This window comes from Hyla sarda, unplaced genomic scaffold (genome assembly GCF_029499605.1).
Source record: "Hyla sarda isolate aHylSar1 unplaced genomic scaffold, aHylSar1.hap1 scaffold_2481, whole genome shotgun sequence".
NCBI lineage: Eukaryota > Metazoa > Chordata > Amphibia > Anura > Hylidae > Hyla > Hyla sarda.
Window position 1 is genome coordinate 1 of NW_026609168.1, and position 20,252 is coordinate 20,252.

A 20,252-nucleotide genomic window follows, 5' to 3' on the forward strand; every position below is an offset into this window, starting at 1 on the left:
GGGGATAATTTTCTAAGGATTTATACTGATTTTTCCTGTCTGAATTTGTCGCACAGAAAGTTGCAGGCCAAATATGTGTGACATTTCTGCGACTTTAGCTTCTAGAGCATTTTTACAACATTATACATAGGTGCTGAATACATAAAAAGCGACTGTTCAGCGACAGACAAGTCGCATCGGCTGAAAGTAGGCCAGAATGTCAGTCCATGTTGGAGCAGGTTTAGATACAGTCTAAAGTATAGATCTCAAAGTCTGTGCACAGAATTTAGCAAGGGCCTCGCACCTTCTGATGCATCAGGTAGGTGCACAATAGCATAGCCTAACCCTCTGTACTTTGGTCTATATTGATGCGGGACATAGACAGCCAGCTGATGACCAATCCATTAGTGCAATGGATGGCTGGAAGCATTTGTCTTTGCCTTTGCAATACCACAGAAGCAATGCATGGTCAATGTACAGCAATGACACACCTGTGTGAACAGCCAGGAGACCCCCCCCCCCCCCCCCCCCCCATGTTATGTTACATAGTTACATAGTTAGTACGGTCGAAAAAAGACATATGTCCATCAAGTTCAACCAGGGAATTAAGGGGTAGGGGTGTGGCGCGATATTGGGGAAGGGATGAGATTTTATATTTCTTCATAAGCATTAATCTTATTTTGTCAATTAGGAACATTCAGCACCCACCCGCTATCAAGGCAGCTGCCTATCATGTCATGCCCTACCTGCACAGGTGTGCTGGCTACTCAAATGATCCAATTAAGGAGGCCATTTAGTCAGCAGCAGCAGAAGTCCTGTGCCTGGACGCTCCAACAGCGGCCAGACACAAGCAGAAGCAGCAGCAGCAGCACCACCTTTTGTTTTTTGGCTGCAGCAGCAAGGCCCACAGGGCTGGCTAGCTGGCTAGCCAGCAAGCAGGTAGCAATGAAAGTAGGAATCTTTCTTTTTAACCCTGTAAGGGGGTGGTGCACTGTACCCGAAGATACTGCCATATCGGGTCAATGCATAGGGCGACGGAAGCAAGCTTCGAAATCGGCCCCCGTTCTCAAAAATCCATTTAATATATGGTCCCCAGATAGGGGACGTATCAGATATTAAACTGATAAGAACAGATACTACACTTGATCTTAGCCAAAAGGCCGAGAAGCGATAACCGTGAAAGGGGCGGGCCCAACAAGGTCCCCTTCATGGGCACTATCACTGCTTGCTGTCAGGGAGGCTGCCAGACAATTTTCCATGCACACTCTGGGCTGGGGGGCAGTCAACCACCAGTACACACAGCAGAACCTAAACCCATACCATTATTGCTAAGCAGCAAGACAGGGGCCCATTGCACTCCCACGGGGCCTTTTTAAATGCAATCCATAACCCGGATTTGCCAGGAACCCTTCTTACTCCTCCTACTTGCATGTGACACTGGGCTTAGGATCTGCATAGGAAACACACACACAAGCACACACCTACCTTTGTTGCCTGCAGATGCCTCCTTGGCTGTCCCCAAACGGTATCAAACCAACACCCACGGGAAGCTGTAAGCATAGAGGACATGCCTGCACCCCATTGGACTTACCTGTGTGGGTTAAATCCGGGTTATTTGACAACCTATGGCGGTGATGGTTCTGCTCAGGCAGAGCAGTGCTGATGCTCCTCATAAAGCTGTCGCTGCTGTGAAGGTTCTAGGTGACATCACAAATCCCTATGGTTACATACACAACAAAGCTGGGTTGTTGTTGTTTACACTCTGCAAGGCCTGTGGAAGTGAGTGACATCATAGCACTGTAGTTCTGAGGGTTCTAGATGGATGCAACAATCTCCTGTTGCTTCTATGAAGGCCATAATAGACGACATCACCAAACAGCTCCATAGTCACATACACAGCAAAGGAGAGATGTTGTTTACACCTAGTGATGTCAGTGGTATTGAGTGACATCACAGCACAGTGCTAAGGCTCCTGGGCCTGGACACAGCAGCGGCTGCAATATCTCAACGGAGAATACGTTTATATATATGTGTGTGTGTGCGCGTATATATATATATATATATATATATATATATATATATATATATATTTCTCCGCCGAAATCACTTTTAAACCCATTTCCACCTTTTTTTCCCTTCTCTTCCTCTTACTTTTTTTTTACGTTTTTCTCCTTTTCGCCTCTTTTCTGGGCGTATTATTCTTCTTTTTCTTCTTTTTTTTCGTCTAATGCATACCCCATCAGTGCAGCAATGCTTATTCAATACCGCCAGCAGATGGAGACACTGGGGGATAATTTTCTAAGGATTTATACTGATTTTTCCTGTCTGAATTTGTCGCACAGAAAGTTGCAGGCCAAATATGTGTGACATTTCTGCGACTTTAGCTTCTAGAGCATTTTTACAACATTATACATAGGTGCTGAATACATAAAAAGCGACTGTTCAGCGACAGACAAGTCGCATCGGCTGAAAGTAGGCCAGAATGTCAGTCCATGTTGGAGCAGGTTTAGATACAGTCTAAAGTATAGATCTCAAAGTCTGTGCACAGAATTTAGCAAGGGCCTCGCACCTTCTGATGCATCAGGTAGGTGCACAATAGCATAGCCTAACCCTCTGTACTTTGGTCTATATTGATGCGGGACATAGACAGCCAGCTGATGACCAATCCATTAGTGCAATGGATGGCTGGAAGCATTTGTCTTTGCCTTTGCAATACCACAGAAGCAATGCATGGTCAATGTACAGCAATGACACACCTGTGTGAACAGCCAGGAGACCCCCCCCCCCCCCCCCCCATGTTATGTTACATAGTTACATAGTTAGTACGGTCGAAAAAAGACATATGTCCATCAAGTTCAACCAGGGAATTAAGGGGTAGGGGTGTGGCGCGATATTGGGGAAGGGATGAGATTTTATATTTCTTCATAAGCATTAATCTTATTTTGTCAATTAGGAACATTCAGCACCCACCCGCTATCAAGGCAGCTGCCTATCATGTCATGCCCTACCTGCACAGGTGTGCTGGCTACTCAAATGATCCAATTAAGGAGGCCATTTAGTCAGCAGCAGCAGAAGTCCTGTGCCTGGACGCTCCAACAGCGGCCAGACACAAGCAGAAGCAGCAGCAGCAGCACCACCTTTTGTTTTTTGGCTGCAGCAGCAAGGCCCACAGGGCTGGCTAGCTGGCTAGCCAGCAAGCAGGTAGCAATGAAAGTAGGAATCTTTCTTTTTAACCCTGTAAGGGGGTGGCGCACTGTACCCGAAGATACTGCCATATCGGGTCAATGCATAGGGCGACGGAAGCAAGCTTCGAAATCGGCCCCCGTTCTCAAAAATCCATTTAATATATGGTCCCCAGATAGGGGACGTATCAGATATTAAACTGATAAGAACAGATACTACACTTGATCTTAGCCAAAAGGCCGAGAAGCGATAACCGTGAAAGGGGCGGGCCCAACAAGGTCCCCTTCATGGGCACTATCACTGCTTGCTGTCAGGGAGGCTGCCAGACAATTTTCCATGCACACTCTGGGCTGGGGGGCAGTCAACCACCAGTACACACAGCAGAACCTAAACCCATACCATTATTGCTAAGCAGCAAGACAGGGGCCCATTGCACTCCCACGGGGCCTTTTTAAATGCAATCCATAACCCGGATTTGCCAGGAACCCTTCTTACTCCTCCTACTTGCATGTGACACTGGGCTTAGGATCTGCATAGGAAACACACACACAAGCACACACCTACCTTTGTTGCCTGCAGATGCCTCCTTGGCTGTCCCCAAACGGTATCAAACCAACACCCACGGGAAGCTGTAAGCATAGAGGACATGCCTGCACCCCATTGGACTTACCTGTGTGGGTTAAATCCGGGTTATTTGACAACCTATGGCGGTGATGGTTCTGCTCAGGCAGAGCAGTGCTGATGCTCCTCATAAAGCTGTCGCTGCTGTGAAGGTTCTAGGTGACATCACAAATCCCTATGGTTACATACACAACAAAGCTGGGTTGTTGTTGTTTACACTCTGCAAGGCCTGTGGAAGTGAGTGACATCATAGCACTGTAGTTCTGAGGGTTCTAGATGGATGCAACAATCTCCTGTTGCTTCTATGAAGGCCATAATAGACGACATCACCAAACAGCTCCATAGTCACATACACAGCAAAGGAGAGATGTTGTTTACACCTAGTGATGTCAGTGGTATTGAGTGACATCACAGCACAGTGCTAAGGCTCCTGGGCCTGGACACAGCAGCGGCTGCAATATCTCAACGGAGAATACGTTTATATATATGTGTGTGTGTGCGCGTATATATATATATATATATATATATATATATATATATATATATATTTCTCCGCCGAAATCACTTTTAAACCCATTTCCACCTTTTTTTCCCTTCTCTTCCTCTTACTTTTTTTTCACGTTTTTTTACGTTTTTCTCCTTTTCGCCTCTTTTCTGGGCGTATTATTCTTCTTTTTCTTCTTTTTTTTCGTCTAATGCATACCCCATCAGTGCAGCAATGCTTATTCAATACCGCCAGCAGATGGAGACACTGGGGGATAATTTTCTAAGGATTTATACTGATTTTTCCTGTCTGAATTTGTCGCACAGAAAGTTGCAGGCCAAATATGTGTGACATTTCTGCGACTTTAGCTTCTAGAGCATTTTTACAACATTATACATAGGTGCTGAATACATAAAAAGCGACTGTTCAGCGACAGACAAGTCGCATCGGCTGAAAGTAGGCCAGAATGTCAGTCCATGTTGGAGCAGGTTTAGATACAGTCTAAAGTATAGATCTCAAAGTCTGTGCACAGAATTTAGCAAGGGCCTCGCACCTTCTGATGCATCAGGTAGGTGCACAATAGCATAGCCTAACCCTCTGTACTTTGGTCTATATTGATGCGGGACATAGACAGCCAGCTGATGACCAATCCATTAGTGCAATGGATGGCTGGAAGCATTTGTCTTTGCCTTTGCAATACCACAGAAGCAATGCATGGTCAATGTACAGCAATGACACACCTGTGTGAACAGCCAGGAGACCCCCCCCCCCCCCCCCCCCATGTTATGTTACATAGTTACATAGTTAGTACGGTCGAAAAAAGACATATGTCCATCAAGTTCAACCAGGGAATTAAGGGGTAGGGGTGTGGCGCGATATTGGGGAAGGGATGAGATTTTATATTTCTTCATAAGCATTAATCTTATTTTGTCAATTAGGAACATTCAGCACCCACCCGCTATCAAGGCAGCTGCCTATCATGTCATGCCCTACCTGCACAGGTGTGCTGGCTACTCAAATGATCCAATTAAGGAGGCCATTTAGTCAGCAGCAGCAGAAGTCCTGTGCCTGGACGCTCCAACAGCGGCCAGACACAAGCAGAAGCAGCAGCAGCAGCACCACCTTTTGTTTTTTGGCTGCAGCAGCAAGGCCCACAGGGCTGGCTAGCTGGCTAGCCAGCAAGCAGGTAGCAATGAAAGTAGGAATCTTTCTTTTTAACCCTGTAAGGGGGTGGTGCACTGTACCCGAAGATACTGCCATATCGGGTCAATGCATAGGGCGACGGAAGCAAGCTTCGAAATCGGCCCCCGTTCTCAAAAATCCATTTAATATATGGTCCCCAGATAGGGGACGTATCAGATATTAAACTGATAAGAACAGATACTACACTTGATCTTAGCCAAAAGGCCGAGAAGCGATAACCGTGAAAGGGGCGGGCCCAACAAGGTCCCCTTCATGGGCACTATCACTGCTTGCTGTCAGGGAGGCTGCCAGACAATTTTCCATGCACACTCTGGGCTGGGGGGCAGTCAACCACCAGTACACACAGCAGAACCTAAACCCATACCATTATTGCTAAGCAGCAAGACAGGGGCCCATTGCACTCCCACGGGGCCTTTTTAAATGCAATCCATAACCCGGATTTGCCAGGAACCCTTCTTACTCCTCCTACTTGCATGTGACACTGGGCTTAGGATCTGCATAGGAAACACACACACAAGCACACACCTACCTTTGTTGCCTGCAGATGCCTCCTTGGCTGTCCCCAAACGGTATCAAACCAACACCCACGGGAAGCTGTAAGCATAGAGGACATGCCTGCACCCCATTGGACTTACCTGTGTGGGTTAAATCCGGGTTATTTGACAACCTATGGCGGTGATGGTTCTGCTCAGGCAGAGCAGTGCTGATGCTCCTCATAAAGCTGTCGCTGCTGTGAAGGTTCTAGGTGACATCACAAATCCCTATGGTTACATACACAACAAAGCTGGGTTGTTGTTGTTTACACTCTGCAAGGCCTGTGGAAGTGAGTGACATCATAGCACTGTAGTTCTGAGGGTTCTAGATGGATGCAACAATCTCCTGTTGCTTCTATGAAGGCCATAATAGACGACATCACCAAACAGCTCCATAGTCACATACACAGCAAAGGAGAGATGTTGTTTACACCTAGTGATGTCAGTGGTATTGAGTGACATCACAGCACAGTGCTAAGGCTCCTGGGCCTGGACACAGCAGCGGCTGCAATATCTCAACGGAGAATACGTTTATATATATGTGTGTGTGTGCGCGTATATATATATATATATATATATATATATATATATATATTTCTCCGCCGAAATCACTTTTAAACCCATTTCCACCTTTTTTTCCCTTCTCTTCCTCTTACTTTTTTTTCACGTTTTTTTACGTTTTTCTCCTTTTCGCCTCTTTTCTGGGCGTATTATTCTTCTTTTTCTTCTTTTTTTTCGTCTAATGCATACCCCATCAGTGCAGCAATGCTTATTCAATACCGCCAGCAGATGGAGACACTGGGGGATAATTTTCTAAGGATTTATACTGATTTTTCCTGTCTGAATTTGTCGCACAGAAAGTTGCAGGCCAAATATGTGTGACATTTCTGCGACTTTAGCTTCTAGAGCATTTTTACAACATTATACATAGGTGCTGAATACATAAAAAGCGACTGTTCAGCGACAGACAAGTCGCATCGGCTGAAAGTAGGCCAGAATGTCAGTCCATGTTGGAGCAGGTTTAGATACAGTCTAAAGTATAGATCTCAAAGTCTGTGCACAGAATTTAGCAAGGGCCTCGCACCTTCTGATGCATCAGGTAGGTGCACAATAGCATAGCCTAACCCTCTGTACTTTGGTCTATATTGATGCGGGACATAGACAGCCAGCTGATGACCAATCCATTAGTGCAATGGATGGCTGGAAGCATTTGTCTTTGCCTTTGCAATACCACAGAAGCAATGCATGGTCAATGTACAGCAGTGACACACCTGTGTGAACAGCCAGCAGACCCCCCCCCCCCCATGTTATGTTACATAGTTACATAGTTAGTACGGTCGAAAAAAGACATATGTCCATCAAGTTCAACCAGGGAATTAAGGGGTAGGGGTGTGGCGCGATATTGGGGAAGGGATGAGATTTTATATTTCTTCATAAGCATTAATCTTATTTTGTCAATTAGGAACATTCAGCACCCACCCGCTATCAAGGCAGCTGCCTATCATGTCATGCCCTACCTGCACAGGTGTGCTGGCTACTCAAATGATCCAATTAAGGAGGCCATTTAGTCAGCAGCAGCAGAAGTCCTGTGCCTGGACGCTCCAACAGCGGCCAGACACAAGCAGAAGCAGCAGCAGCAGCACCACCTTTTGTTTTTTGGCTGCAGCAGCAAGGCCCACAGGGCTGGCTAGCTGGCTAGCCAGCAAGCAGGTAGCAATGAAAGTAGGAATCTTTCTTTTTAACCCTGTAAGGGGGTGGTGCACTGTACCCGAAGATACTGCCATATCGGGTCAATGCATAGGGCGACGGAAGCAAGCTTCGAAATCGGCCCCCGTTCTCAAAAATCCATTTAATATATGGTCCCCAGATAGGGGACGTATCAGATATTAAACTGATAAGAACAGATACTACACTTGATCTTAGCCAAAAGGCCGAGAAGCGATAACCGTGAAAGGGGCGGGCCCAACAAGGTCCCCTTCATGGGCACTATCACTGCTTGCTGTCAGGGAGGCTGCCAGACAATTTTCCATGCACACTCTGGGCTGGGGGGCAGTCAACCACCAGTACACACAGCAGAACCTAAACCCATACCATTATTGCTAAGCAGCAAGACAGGGGCCCATTGCACTCCCACGGGGCCTTTTTAAATGCAATCCATAACCCGGATTTGCCAGGAACCCTTCTTACTCCTCCTACTTGCATGTGACACTGGGCTTAGGATCTGCATAGGAAACACACACACAAGCACACACCTACCTTTGTTGCCTGCAGATGCCTCCTTGGCTGTCCCCAAACGGTATCAAACCAACACCCACGGGAAGCTGTAAGCATAGAGGACATGCCTGCACCCCATTGGACTTACCTGTGTGGGTTAAATCCGGGTTATTTGACAACCTATGGCGGTGATGGTTCTGCTCAGGCAGAGCAGTGCTGATGCTCCTCATAAAGCTGTCGCTGCTGTGAAGGTTCTAGGTGACATCACAAATCCCTATGGTTACATACACAACAAAGCTGGGTTGTTGTTGTTTACACTCTGCAAGGCCTGTGGAAGTGAGTGACATCATAGCACTGTAGTTCTGAGGGTTCTAGATGGATGCAACAATCTCCTGTTGCTTCTATGAAGGCCATAATAGACGACATCACCAAACAGCTCCATAGTCACATACACAGCAAAGGAGAGATGTTGTTTACACCTAGTGATGTCAGTGGTATTGAGTGACATCACAGCACAGTGCTAAGGCTCCTGGGCCTGGACACAGCAGCGGCTGCAATATCTCAACGGAGAATACGTTTATATATATGTGTGTGTGTGCGCGTATATATATATATATATATATATATATATATATATATATTTCTCCGCCGAAATCACTTTTAAACCCATTTCCACCTTTTTTTCCCTTCTCTTCCTCTTACTTTTTTTTTCACGTTTTTTTACGTTTTTCTCCTTTTCGCCTCTTTTCTGGGCGTATTATTCTTCTTTTTCTTCTTTTTTTTCGTCTAATGCATACCCCATCAGTGCAGCAATGCTTATTCAATACCGCCAGCAGATGGAGACACTGGGGGATAATTTTCTAAGGATTTATACTGATTTTTCCTGTCTGAATTTGTCGCACAGAAAGTTGCAGGCCAAATATGTGTGACATTTCTGCGACTTTAGCTTCTAGAGCATTTTTACAACATTATACATAGGTGCTGAATACATAAAAAGCGACTGTTCAGCGACAGACAAGTCGCATCGGCTGAAAGTAGGCCAGAATGTCAGTCCATGTTGGAGCAGGTTTAGATACAGTCTAAAGTATAGATCTCAAAGTCTGTGCACAGAATTTAGCAAGGGCCTCGCACCTTCTGATGCATCAGGTAGGTGCACAATAGCATAGCCTAACCCTCTGTACTTTGGTCTATATTGATGCGGGACATAGACAGCCAGCTGATGACCAATCCATTAGTGCAATGGATGGCTGGAAGCATTTGTCTTTGCCTTTGCAATACCACAGAAGCAATGCATGGTCAATGTACAGCAATGACACACCTGTGTGAACAGCCAGGAGACCCCCCCCCCCCCCCCCCCCCCATGTTATGTTACATAGTTACATAGTTAGTACGGTCGAAAAAAGACATATGTCCATCAAGTTCAACCAGGGAATTAAGGGGTAGGGGTGTGGCGCGATATTGGGGAAGGGATGAGATTTTATATTTCTTCATAAGCATTAATCTTATTTTGTCAATTAGGAACATTCAGCACCCACCCGCTATCAAGGCAGCTGCCTATCATGTCATGCCCTACCTGCACAGGTGTGCTGGCTACTCAAATGATCCAATTAAGGAGGCCATTTAGTCAGCAGCAGCAGAAGTCCTGTGCCTGGACGCTCCAACAGCGGCCAGACACAAGCAGAAGCAGCAGCAGCAGCACCACCTTTTGTTTTTTGGCTGCAGCAGCAAGGCCCACAGGGCTGGCTAGCTGGCTAGCCAGCAAGCAGGTAGCAATGAAAGTAGGAATCTTTCTTTTTAACCCTGTAAGGGGGTGGTGCACTGTACCCGAAGATACTGCCATATCGGGTCAATGCATAGGGCGACGGAAGCAAGCTTCGAAATCGGCCCCCGTTCTCAAAAATCCATTTAATATATGGTCCCCAGATAGGGGACGTATCAGATATTAAACTGATAAGAACAGATACTACACTTGATCTTAGCCAAAAGGCCGAGAAGCGATAACCGTGAAAGGGGCGGGCCCAACAAGGTCCCCTTCATGGGCACTATCACTGCTTGCTGTCAGGGAGGCTGCCAGACAATTTTCCATGCACACTCTGGGCTGGGGGGCAGTCAACCACCAGTACACACAGCAGAACCTAAACCCATACCATTATTGCTAAGCAGCAAGACAGGGGCCCATTGCACTCCCACGGGGCCTTTTTAAATGCAATCCATAACCCGGATTTGCCAGGAACCCTTCTTACTCCTCCTACTTGCATGTGACACTGGGCTTAGGATCTGCATAGGAAACACACACACAAGCACACACCTACCTTTGTTGCCTGCAGATGCCTCCTTGGCTGTCCCCAAACGGTATCAAACCAACACCCACGGGAAGCTGTAAGCATAGAGGACATGCCTGCACCCCATTGGACTTACCTGTGTGGGTTAAATCCGGGTTATTTGACAACCTATGGCGGTGATGGTTCTGCTCAGGCAGAGCAGTGCTGATGCTCCTCATAAAGCTGTCGCTGCTGTGAAGGTTCTAGGTGACATCACAAATCCCTATGGTTACATACACAACAAAGCTGGGTTGTTGTTGTTTACACTCTGCAAGGCCTGTGGAAGTGAGTGACATCATAGCACTGTAGTTCTGAGGGTTCTAGATGGATGCAACAATCTCCTGTTGCTTCTATGAAGGCCATAATAGACGACATCACCAAACAGCTCCATAGTCACATACACAGCAAAGGAGAGATGTTGTTTACACCTAGTGATGTCAGTGGTATTGAGTGACATCACAGCACAGTGCTAAGGCTCCTGGGCCTGGACACAGCAGCGGCTGCAATATCTCAACGGAGAATACGTTTATATATATGTGTGTGTGTGCGCGTATATATATATATATATATATATATATATATATATATATATTTCTCCGCCGAAATCACTTTTAAACCCATTTCCACCTTTTTTTCCCTTCTCTTCCTCTTACTTTTTTTTCACGTTTTTTTACGTTTTTCTCCTTTTCGCCTCTTTTCTGGGCGTATTATTCTTCTTTTTCTTCTTTTTTTTCGTCTAATGCATACCCCATCAGTGCAGCAATGCTTATTCAATACCGCCAGCAGATGGAGACACTGGGGGATAATTTTCTAAGGATTTATACTGATTTTTCCTGTCTGAATTTGTCGCACAGAAAGTTGCAGGCCAAATATGTGTGACATTTCTGCGACTTTAGCTTCTAGAGCATTTTTACAACATTATACATAGGTGCTGAATACATAAAAAGCGACTGTTCAGCGACAGACAAGTCGCATCGGCTGAAAGTAGGCCAGAATGTCAGTCCATGTTGGAGCAGGTTTAGATACAGTCTAAAGTATAGATCTCAAAGTCTGTGCACAGAATTTAGCAAGGGCCTCGCACCTTCTGATGCATCAGGTAGGTGCACAATAGCATAGCCTAACCCTCTGTACTTTGGTCTATATTGATGCGGGACATAGACAGCCAGCTGATGACCAATCCATTAGTGCAATGGATGGCTGGAAGCATTTGTCTTTGCCTTTGCAATACCACAGAAGCAATGCATGGTCAATGTACAGCAGTGACACACCTGTGTGAACAGCCAGGAGACCCCCCCCCCCCATGTTATGTTACATAGTTACATAGTTAGTACGGTCGAAAAAAGACATATGTCCATCAAGTTCAACCAGGGAATTAAGGGGTAGGGGTGTGGCGCGATATTGGGGAAGGGATGAGATTTTATATTTCTTCATAAGCATTAATCTTATTTTGTCAATTAGGAACATTCAGCACCCACCCGCTATCAAGGCAGCTGCCTATCATGTTATGCCCTACCTGCACAGGTGTGCTGGCTACTCAAATGATCCAATTAAGGAGGCCATTTAGTCAGCAGCAGCAGAAGTCCTGTGCCTGGACGCTCCAACAGCGGCCAGACACAAGCAGAAGCAGCAGCAGCAGCACCACCTTTTGTTTTTTGGCTGCAGCAGCAAGGCCCACAGGGCTGGCTAGCTGGCTAGCCAGCAAGCAGGTAGCAATGAAAGTAGGAATCTTTCTTTTTAACCCTGTAAGGGGGTGGTGCACTGTACCCGAAGATACTGCCATATCGGGTCAATGCATAGGGCGACGGAAGCAAGCTTCGAAATCGGCCCCCGTTCTCAAAAATCCATTTAATATATGGTCCCCAGATAGGGGACGTATCAGATATTAAACTGATAAGAACAGATACTACACTTGATCTTAGCCAAAAGGCCGAGAAGCGATAACCGTGAAAGGGGCGGGCCCAACAAGGTCCCCTTCATGGGCACTATCACTGCTTGCTGTCAGGGAGGCTGCCAGACAATTTTCCATGCACACTCTGGGCTGGGGGGCAGTCAACCACCAGTACACACAGCAGAACCTAAACCCATACCATTATTGCTAAGCAGCAAGACAGGGGCCCATTGCACTCCCACGGGGCCTTTTTAAATGCAATCCATAACCCGGATTTGCCAGGAACCCTTCTTACTCCTCCTACTTGCATGTGACACTGGGCTTAGGATCTGCATAGGAAACACACACACAAGCACACACCTACCTTTGTTGCCTGCAGATGCCTCCTTGGCTGTCCCCAAACGGTATCAAACCAACACCCACGGGAAGCTGTAAGCATAGAGGACATGCCTGCACCCCATTGGACTTACCTGTGTGGGTTAAATCCGGGTTATTTGACAACCTATGGCGGTGATGGTTCTGCTCAGGCAGAGCAGTGCTGATGCTCCTCATAAAGCTGTCGCTGCTGTGAAGGTTCTAGGTGACATCACAAATCCCTATGGTTACATACACAACAAAGCTGGGTTGTTGTTGTTTACACTCTGCAAGGCCTGTGGAAGTGAGTGACATCATAGCACTGTAGTTCTGAGGGTTCTAGATGGATGCAACAATCTCCTGTTGCTTCTATGAAGGCCATAATAGACGACATCACCAAACAGCTCCATAGTCACATACACAGCAAAGGAGAGATGTTGTTTACACCTAGTGATGTCAGTGGTATTGAGTGACATCACAGCACAGTGCTAAGGCTCCTGGGCCTGGACACAGCAGCGGCTGCAATATCTCAACGGAGAATACGTTTATATATATGTGTGTGTGTGCGCGTATATATATATATATATATATATATATATATATATATATATATATTTCTCCGCCGAAATCACTTTTAAACCCATTTCCACCTTTTTTTCCCTTCTCTTCCTCTTACTTTTTTTTCACGTTTTTTTACGTTTTTCTCCTTTTCGCCTCTTTTCTGGGCGTATTATTCTTCTTTTTCTTCTTTTTTTTCGTCTAATGCATACCCCATCAGTGCAGCAATGCTTATTCAATACCGCCAGCAGATGGAGACACTGGGGGATAATTTTCTAAGGATTTATACTGATTTTTCCTGTCTGAATTTGTCGCACAGAAAGTTGCAGGCCAAATATGTGTGACATTTCTGCGACTTTAGCTTCTAGAGCATTTTTACAACATTATACATAGGTGCTGAATACATAAAAAGCGACTGTTCAGCGACAGACAAGTCGCATCGGCTGAAAGTAGGCCAGAATGTCAGTCCATGTTGGAGCAGGTTTAGATACAGTCTAAAGTATAGATCTCAAAGTCTGTGCACAGAATTTAGCAAGGGCCTCGCACCTTCTGATGCATCAGGTAGGTGCACAATAGCATAGCCTAACCCTCTGTACTTTGGTCTATATTGATGCGGGACATAGACAGCCAGCTGATGACCAATCCATTAGTGCAATGGATGGCTGGAAGCATTTGTCTTTGCCTTTGCAATACCACAGAAGCAATGCATGGTCAATGTACAGCAATGACACACCTGTGTGAACAGCCAGGAGACCCCCCCCCCCCCCCCCCCCCATGTTATGTTACATAGTTACATAGTTAGTACGGTCGAAAAAAGACATATGTCCATCAAGTTCAACCAGGGAATTAAGGGGTAGGGGTGTGGCGCGATATTGGGGAAGGGATGAGATTTTATATTTCTTCATAAGCATTAATCTTATTTTGTCAATTAGGAACATTCAGCACCCACCCGCTATCAAGGCAGCTGCCTATCATGTCATGCCCTACCTGCACAGGTGTGCTGGCTACTCAAATGATCCAATTAAGGAGGCCATTTAGTCAGCAGCAGCAGAAGTCCTGTGCCTGGACGCTCCAACAGCGGCCAGACACAAGCAGAAGCAGCAGCAGCAGCACCACCTTTTGTTTTTTGGCTGCAGCAGCAAGGCCCACAGGGCTGGCTAGCTGGCTAGCCAGCAAGCAGGTAGCAATGAAAGTAGGAATCTTTCTTTTTAACCCTGTAAGGGGGTGGTGCACTGTACCCGAAGATACTGCCATATCGGGTCAATGCATAGGGCGACGGAAGCAAGCTTCGAAATCGGCCCCCGTTCTCAAAAATCCATTTAATATATGGTCCCCAGATAGGGGACGTATCAGACATTAAACTGATAAGAACAGATACTACACTTGATCTTAGCCAAAAGGCCGAGAAGCGATAACCGTGAAAGGGGCGGGCCCAACAAGGTCCCCTTCATGGGCACTATCACTGCTTGCTGTCAGGGAGGCTGCCAGACAATTTTCCATGCACACTCTGGGCTGGGGGGCAGTCAACCACCAGTACACACAGCAGAACCTAAACCCATACCATTATTGCTAAGCAGCAAGACAGGGGCCCATTGCACTCCCACGGGGCCTTTTTAAATGCAATCCATAACCCGGATTTGCCAGGAACCCTTCTTACTCCTCCTACTTGCATGTGACACTGGGCTTAGGATCTGCATAGGAAACACACACACAAGCACACACCTACCTTTGTTGCCTGCAGATGCCTCCTTGGCTGTCCCCAAACGGTATCAAACCAACACCCACGGGAAGCTGTAAGCATAGAGGACATGCCTGCACCCCATTGGACTTACCTGTGTGGGTTAAATCCGGGTTATTTGACAACCTATGGCGGTGATGGTTCTGCTCAGGCAGAGCAGTGCTGATGCTCCTCATAAAGCTGTCGCTGCTGTGAAGGTTCTAGGTGACATCACAAATCCCTATGGTTACATACACAACAAAGCTGGGTTGTTGTTGTTTACACTCTGCAAGGCCTGTGGAAGTGAGTGACATCATAGCACTGTAGTTCTGAGGGTTCTAGATGGATGCAACAATCTCCTGTTGCTTCTATGAAGGCCATAATAGACGACATCACCAAACAGCTCCATAGTCACATACACAGCAAAGGAGAGATGTTGTTTACACCTAGTGATGTCAGTGGTATTGAGTGACATCACAGCACAGTGCTAAGGCTCCTGGGCCTGGACACAGCAGCGGCTGCAATATCTCAACGGAGAATACGTTTATATATATGTGTGTGTGTGCGCGTATATATATATATATATATATATATATATATATATATATATATATATTTCTCTGCCGAAATCACTTTTAAACCCATTTCCACCTTTTTTTCCCTTCTCTTCCTCTTACTTTTTTTTCACGTTTTTTTACGTTTTTCTCCTTTTCGCCTCTTTTCTGGGCGTATTATTCTTCTTTTTCTTCTTTTTTTTCGTCTAATGCATACCCCATCAGTGCAGCAATGCTTATTCAATACCGCCAGCAGATGGAGACACTGGGGGATAATTTTCTAAGGATTTATACTGATTTTTCCTGTCTGAATTTGTCGCACAGAAAGTTGCAGGCCAAATATGTGTGACATTTCTGCGACTTTAGCTTCTAGAGCATTTTTACAACATTATACATAGGTGCTGAATACATAAAAAGCGACTGTTAAGCGACAGACAAGTCGCATCGGCTGAAAGTAGGCCAGAATGTCAGTCCATGTTGGAGCAGGTTTAGATACAGTCTAAAGTATAGATCTCAAAGTCTGTGCACAGAATTTAGCAAGGGCCTCGCACCTTCTGATGCATCAGGTAGGTGCACAATAGCATAGCCTAACCCTCTGTACTTTGGTCTATATTGATGCGGGACATAGACAGCCAGCTGATGACCAATCCATTAGTGCAATGGATGGCTGGAAGCATTTGTCTTTGCCTTTGCAATACCACAGAAGCAATGCATGGTCAATGTACAGCAATGACACACCTGTGTGAACAGCCAGGAGACCCCCCCCCCCCCCCCCCCCATGTTATGTTACATAGTTACATAGTTAGTACGGTCGAAAAAAGACATATGTCCATCAAGTTCAACCAGGGAATTAAGGGGTAGGGGTGTGGCGCGATATTGGGGAAGGGATGAGATTTTATATTTCTTCATAAGCATTAATCTTATTTTGTCAATTAGGAACATTCAGCACCCACCCGCTATCAAGGCAGCTGCCTATCATGTCATGCCCTACCTGCACAGGTGTGCTGGCTACTCAAATGATCCAATTAAGGAGGCCATTTAGTCAGCAGCAGCAGAAGTCCTGTGCCTGGACGCTCCAACAGCGGCCAGACACAAGCAGAAGCAGCAGCAGCAGCACCACCTTTTGTTTTTTGGCTGCAGCAGCAAGGCCCACAGGGCTGGCTAGCTGGCTAGCCAGCAAGCAGGTAGCAATGAAAGTAGGAATCTTTCTTTTTAACCCTGTAAGGGGGTGGTGCACTGTACCCGAAGATACTGCCATATCGGGTCAATGCATAGGGCGACGGAAGCAAGCTTCGAAATCGGCCCCCGTTCTCAAAAATCCATTTAATATATGGTCCCCAGATAGGGGACGTATCAGATATTAAACTGATAAGAACAGATACTACACTTGATCTTAGCCAAAAGGCCGAGAAGCGATAACCGTGAAAGGGGCGGGCCCAACAAGGTCCCCTTCATGGGCACTATCACTGCTTGCTGTCAGGGAGGCTGCCAGACAATTTTCCATGCACACTCTGGGCTGGGGGGCAGTCAACCACCAGTACACACAGCAGAACCTAAACCCATACCATTATTGCTAAGCAGCAAGACAGGGGCCCATTGCACTCCCACGGGGCCTTTTTAAATGCAATCCATAACCCGGATTTGCCAGGAACCCTTCTTACTCCTCCTACTTGCATGTGACACTGGGCTTAGGATCTGCATAGGAAACACACACACAAGCACACACCTACCTTTGTTGCCTGCAGATGCCTCCTTGGCTGTCCCCAAACGGTATCAAACCAACACCCACGGGAAGCTGTAAGCATAGAGGACATGCCTGCACCCCATTGGACTTACCTGTGTGGGTTAAATCCGGGTTATTTTACAACCTATGGCGGTGATGGTTCTGCTCAGGCAGAGCAGTGCTGATGCTCCTCATAAAGCTGTCGCTGCTGTGAAGGTTCTAGGTGACATCACAAATCCCTATGGTTACATACACAACAAAGCTGGGTTGTTGTTGTTTACACTCTGCAAGGCCTGTGGAAGTGAGTGACATCATAGCACTGTAGTTCTGAGGGTTCTAGATGGATGCAACAATCTCCTGTTGCTTCTATGAAGGCCATAATAGACGACATCACCAAACAGCTCCATAGTCACATACACAGCAAAGGAGAGATGTTGTTTACACCTAGTGATGTCAGTGGTATTGAGTGACATCACAGCACAGTGCTAAGGCTCCTGGGCCTGGACACAGCAGCGGCTGCAATATCTCAACGGAGAATACGTTTATATATATGTGTGTGTGTGCGCGTATATATATATATATATATATATATATATATATATATATATATATATATATATATATTTCTCCGCCGAAATCACTTTTAAACCCATTTCCACCTTTTTTTCCCTTCTCTTCCTCTTACTTTTTTTTCACGTTTTTTTACGTTTTTCTCCTTTTCGCCTCTTTTCTGGGCGTATTATTCTTCTTTTTCTTCTTTTTTTTCGTCTAATGCATACCCCATCAGTGCAGCAATGCTTATTCAATACCGCCAGCAGATGGAGACACTGGGGGATAATTTTCTAAGGATTTATACTGATTTTTCCTGTCTGAATTTGTCGCACAGAAAGTTGCAGGCCAAATATGTGTGACATTTCTGCGACTTTAGCTTCTAGAGCATTTTTACAACATTATACATAGGTGCTGAATACATAAAAAGCGACTGTTCAGCGACAGACAAGTCGCATCGGCTGAAAGTAGGCCAGAATGTCAGTCCATGTTGGAGCAGGTTTAGATACAGTCTAAAGTATAGATCTCAAAGTCTGTGCACAGAATTTAGCAAGGGCCTCGCACCTTCTGATGCATCAGGTAGGTGCACAATAGCATAGCCTAACCCTCTGTACTTTGGTCTATATTGATGCGGGACATAGACAGCCAGCTGATGACCAATCCATTAGTGCAATGGATGGCTGGAAGCATTTGTCTTTGCCTTTGCAATACCACAGAAGCAATGCATGGTCAATGTACAGCAATGACACACCTGTGTGAACAGCCAGGAGACCCCCCCCCCCCCCCCCCCCATGTTATGTTACATAGTTACATAGTTAGTACGGTCGAAAAAAGACATATGTCCATCAAGTTCAACCAGGGAATTAAGGGGTAGGGGTGTGGCGCGATATTGGGGAAGGGATGAGATTTTATATTTCTTCATAAGCATTAATCTTATTTTGTCAATTAGGAACATTCAGCACCCACCCGCTATCAAGGCAGCTGCCTATCATGTCATGCCCTACCTGCACAGGTGTGCTGGCTACTCAAATGATCCAATTAAGGAGGCCATTTAGTCAGCAGCAGCAGAAGTCCTGTGCCTGGACGCTCCAACAGCGGCCAGACACAAGCAGAAGCAGCAGCAGCAGCACCACCTTTTGTTTTTTGGCTGCAGCAGCAAGGCCCACAGGGCTGGCTAGCTGGCTAGCCAGCAAGCAGGTAGCAATGAAAGTAGGAATCTTTCTTTTTAACCCTGTAAGGGGGTGGTGCACTGTACCCGAAGATACTGCCATATCGGGTCAATGCATAGGGCGACGGAAGCAAGCTTCGAAATCGGCCCCCGTTCTCAAAAATCCATTTAATATATGGTCCCCAGATAGGGGACGTATCAGATATTAAACTGATAAGAACAGATACTACACTTGATCTTAGCCAAAAGGCCGAGAAGCGATAACCGTGAAAGGGGCGGGCCCAACAAGGTCCCCTTCATGGGCACTATCACTGCTTGCTGTCAGGGAGGCTGCCAGACAATTTTCCATGCACACTCTGGGCTGGGGGGCAGTCAACCACCAGTACACACAGCAGAACCTAAACCCATACCATTATTGCTAAGCAGCAAGACAGGGGCCCATTGCACTCCCACGGGGCCTTTTTAAATGCAATCCATAACCCGGATTTGCCAGGAACCCTTCTTACTCCTCCTACTTGCATGTGACACTGGGCTTAGGATCTGCATAGGAAACACACACACAAGCACACACCTACCTTTGTTGCCTGCAGATGCCTCCTTGGCTGTCCCCAAACGGTATCAAACCAACACCCACGGGAAGCTGTAAGCATAGAGGACATGCCTGCACCCCATTGGACTTACCTGTGTGGGTTAAATCCGGGTTATTTGACAACCTATGGCGGTGATGGTTCTGCTCAGGCAGAGCAGTGCTGATGCTCCTCATAAAGCTGTCGCTGCTGTGAAGGTTCTAGGTGACATCACAAATCCCTATGGTTACATACACAACAAAGCTGGGTTGTTGTTGTTTACACTCTGCAAGGCCTGTGGAAGTGAGTGACATCATAGCACTGTAGTTCTGAGGGTTCTAGATGGATGCAACAATCTCCTGTTGCTTCTATGAAGGCCATAATAGACGACATCACCAAACAGCTCCATAGTCACATACACAGCAAAGGAGAGATGTTGTTTACACCTAGTGATGTCAGTGGTATTGAGTGACATCACAGCACAGTGCTAAGGCTCCTGGGCCTGGACACAGCAGCGCTGCAATATCTCAACGGAGAATACGTTTATATATATGTGTGTGTGTGCGCGTATATATATATATATATATATATATATATATATATATATATATATTTCTCCGCCGAAATCACTTTTAAA

At 46.1% G+C, this 20,252-nt stretch overlaps 9 non-coding genes across 9 annotated transcripts; all 9 read right to left on the minus strand.

Annotated features, from left to right (window-relative positions):
- Positions 1 to 960: 960 nt before the first annotated feature.
- Positions 961 to 1,151, minus strand: LOC130323385 (U2 spliceosomal RNA). The gene has a single exon (XR_008868703.1). It is a non-coding gene; the product is annotated as a U2 spliceosomal RNA (small nuclear RNA).
- A 2,071-nt stretch (positions 1,152 to 3,222) lies between these two features.
- LOC130323394 (U2 spliceosomal RNA) lies at positions 3,223 to 3,413 on the minus strand. The gene has a single exon (XR_008868711.1). It is a non-coding gene; the product is annotated as a U2 spliceosomal RNA (small nuclear RNA).
- A 2,082-nt stretch (positions 3,414 to 5,495) lies between these two features.
- On the minus strand, positions 5,496 to 5,686 carry LOC130323397 (U2 spliceosomal RNA). The gene has a single exon (XR_008868714.1). It is a non-coding gene; the product is annotated as a U2 spliceosomal RNA (small nuclear RNA).
- A 2,069-nt stretch (positions 5,687 to 7,755) lies between these two features.
- Positions 7,756 to 7,946, minus strand: LOC130323403 (U2 spliceosomal RNA). Its single transcript, XR_008868717.1, has one exon. It is a non-coding gene; the product is annotated as a U2 spliceosomal RNA (small nuclear RNA).
- A 2,079-nt stretch (positions 7,947 to 10,025) lies between these two features.
- LOC130323404 (U2 spliceosomal RNA) lies at positions 10,026 to 10,216 on the minus strand. Its single transcript, XR_008868718.1, has one exon. It is a non-coding gene; the product is annotated as a U2 spliceosomal RNA (small nuclear RNA).
- Positions 10,217 to 12,286: 2,070 nt separating this feature from the next.
- On the minus strand, positions 12,287 to 12,477 carry LOC130323405 (U2 spliceosomal RNA). The gene has a single exon (XR_008868719.1). It is a non-coding gene; the product is annotated as a U2 spliceosomal RNA (small nuclear RNA).
- A 2,083-nt stretch (positions 12,478 to 14,560) lies between these two features.
- Positions 14,561 to 14,751, minus strand: LOC130323395 (U2 spliceosomal RNA). The gene has a single exon (XR_008868712.1). It is a non-coding gene; the product is annotated as a U2 spliceosomal RNA (small nuclear RNA).
- A 2,084-nt stretch (positions 14,752 to 16,835) lies between these two features.
- LOC130323386 (U2 spliceosomal RNA) lies at positions 16,836 to 17,026 on the minus strand. Its single transcript, XR_008868704.1, has one exon. It is a non-coding gene; the product is annotated as a U2 spliceosomal RNA (small nuclear RNA).
- A 2,094-nt stretch (positions 17,027 to 19,120) lies between these two features.
- On the minus strand, positions 19,121 to 19,311 carry LOC130323387 (U2 spliceosomal RNA). Its single transcript, XR_008868705.1, has one exon. It is a non-coding gene; the product is annotated as a U2 spliceosomal RNA (small nuclear RNA).
- Between the last annotated feature and the right edge of the window lie 941 nt (positions 19,312 to 20,252).